A 2,661-nucleotide genomic window follows, 5' to 3' on the forward strand; every position below is an offset into this window, starting at 1 on the left:
CCACTACAACAGCTAACATTATTGCTTTTTTTTCACATCAGTATTCAGCAGATTAGGTAATCCACGAACCATTGTGTCAGACAATGGGCCTCAATTTGTTTCTACAGAATTTGCTGCATTCCTAAACGATCTTGACATAAAGCACATACGTACTGCAGTTTACCACCCTGCAGCTAACGGAGCGGTTGAACGCTTTCACCGCGTCCTGCGAGCATCAGTACAGTCTGCTATTCTGCAACAGAAGCCCTGGAAAGCCATCATTACAGAATCCCTCCAGAGCAACTCCACATGCCACTACTGGACTTTCCCCATTCGAGTTACTACATGGGAGGAAAATGCGAACACGTCTTCACGTCCTTACCCCACCACAAGCAAGCATTGACACTGAATCACTTCGTCAGAGAGTGTCCTCTAAGCAAGCGTACATGAAGTCATACGCTGACTCCAGCCGTGGCGCACGCATACAAGTTTTCAAAGAAGGGGACAGGGTGCGCGTCCGGAAGCCTACTCATGTTCCTAAGGCTCATCCACGCTATTCCCCGCCACTGACAGTAAGAAAGCAAGTGGGCCCGACCACTTATCTGCTGGCTGATGGAAAGAAATGGCACGTGTCACGTTTGGCCAGATACCATGCACCTGCTTCACCTGCAACATCCGTGAGCTTGCCACAGATCAACTGAGTGACATCCCAGTTCCTGAGCCTGACTGCCCTGACACCATGAACACTCAGACAACCCCTGCTCGTGTCAGACGGCCTCCAAGCTGGCTTCAGGAATATGTGACTTAATCACATTTAGTTACACTCACATTACACACACACACACACGCTGAAACTTAATTCTACCATAAATGATATTAAAAAAAAAACTGGCTTACCTGGTTAAAGGAGAATTCCGGTGTGATATTGACCTAAAGTGTATTGAAACATGATACCGAAAGTGTGAACGTATGTCTCATAGCCCATCTCGGCTTGTCCCCTGCACTCCAAAATCTGGCTAGTTAGCCCGATGCTACCAATAGCTTTTTTTTCAATAGTGGTGCTTTGGCATCGGGCTAGCCATGCAAATAAATCACTGTTTTACACCCATTTACTTAGGCTCAATGTATCTCCACACTTCATTGGTAGACTTCCGAGGGCCCTGACATTTAAAACGAGACATTGAGAACTTTGAAAAAGCACTGGTAGTTTAATTACAAGACGCGATTTATACAGACAGTATCTTCACGAAGTTTAGCGTTTGCAGCCATCTTGAATTTAGTCCGCGATAAGTCGAGTAAACGAGTAAGAATGAACAGGTATGATAAGGGATCAGATTCCAAAAATAATTCAGTGGAAATGCATGGATTCCAGTTTCTTCCAGTAGCAGCAACTGGAATCCATGCATTTCCACTGAATTATTTTTAATCATTATTGGTATCACTTTACTTGAAGGTGTCTTCATAAGAGTGACATGACACTGTCATGAACACATGAGACTGTCAGGACACATGAGCCCTAAGCCTAACCCTAACTCTAACCCTGACCCTAACTTGTACAAAAAATGAAAAAACAATCAATTTTACTTAGCTCGAGTTGCTACTTCTAGCAGCTAATGCGGCCAGGCAGCTACAACGCTACACTCTGGGGGCATGTCCGTGAGCACAACCAGACAAAACAGTCAACAACTAAAACTGCGTGAATGTGTGTGTGTGTGTGTGTGTGCGCGAGAGAGAAAGAGAAGCTGAGCTGTTCTTCCCTGAGAAAATGAAGTCAGTTTTAAACGCATATAGATGCATAGTCATTTCTCATATGTTGGGAGGACAGTTGGTTCCTCTGGATGAGAAGCACTTATCTCTGGGTGGGTAATGCCCTTTCCAGCCCACTCATAGACAAACCCCCAGCCTAGGCTATTAACTGCTGTGCCATTACTGTATTTGCTGTTGATTATTGTAAACTGCTGCTGTTTAGCATATCATATGAATTTTGTTTTGAGTTGGTTGTTGCTGTATGGAAGTTGTCTTATGCATGGATGTTTTGTGAGTATTTGGTGGTTCATTGGCTGCTGTGTAAGTAAGTTGCCTTATGTGAACATTTGCTCAGTGTTGCTCTGTAAGGACCTTGTGATTGTACCTCAGTAAAGTAAAACATATCTTGGGAAGGGGAGGGGGGCACAGAAAATGTAGGCTAGGGCCCATGACCACTTTTATCTGCCTCTGTTGACAAGGTAATTTAACAGAGAATGATTGACACACCTGGGTTAAGATACTTACAGACTGATGAGGGAGTAGCAGGGCTCAGGCAAGACACAGAGCAGAGTACAGTTGGAACATGGAACACATACAGTATGCAGCACAACAAGACAGGCAATCAAGGGGAAACCCAGAATGCACATTTATGCACTATTGCACTGCAACCTTTTCTACCTGCACCTTCAATATTACAGTCCATTTAGTTGATTTATTAATTTAATAAAACATGCAAAGTACAGTTAATAATTTCTAATTTTTAGTATGGTACAGTGAAGTTTAGTTTTCTCCCACAACATGTTCTTTGTATCTTTCAAAGAATGATTCTCTTTAGATTTATTTCTTTGAAGTACAATAAGACATATTTTTGTCTCATATTAAATGTCTTTGTTTCTTCCTAGTCTCCTCTCCTATAGGTTTCCCTCTCAGTGCGTC

Source organism: Alosa alosa, chromosome 3, assembly GCF_017589495.1.
Source record: "Alosa alosa isolate M-15738 ecotype Scorff River chromosome 3, AALO_Geno_1.1, whole genome shotgun sequence".
Taxonomy (NCBI): domain Eukaryota; kingdom Metazoa; phylum Chordata; class Actinopteri; order Clupeiformes; family Clupeidae; genus Alosa; species Alosa alosa.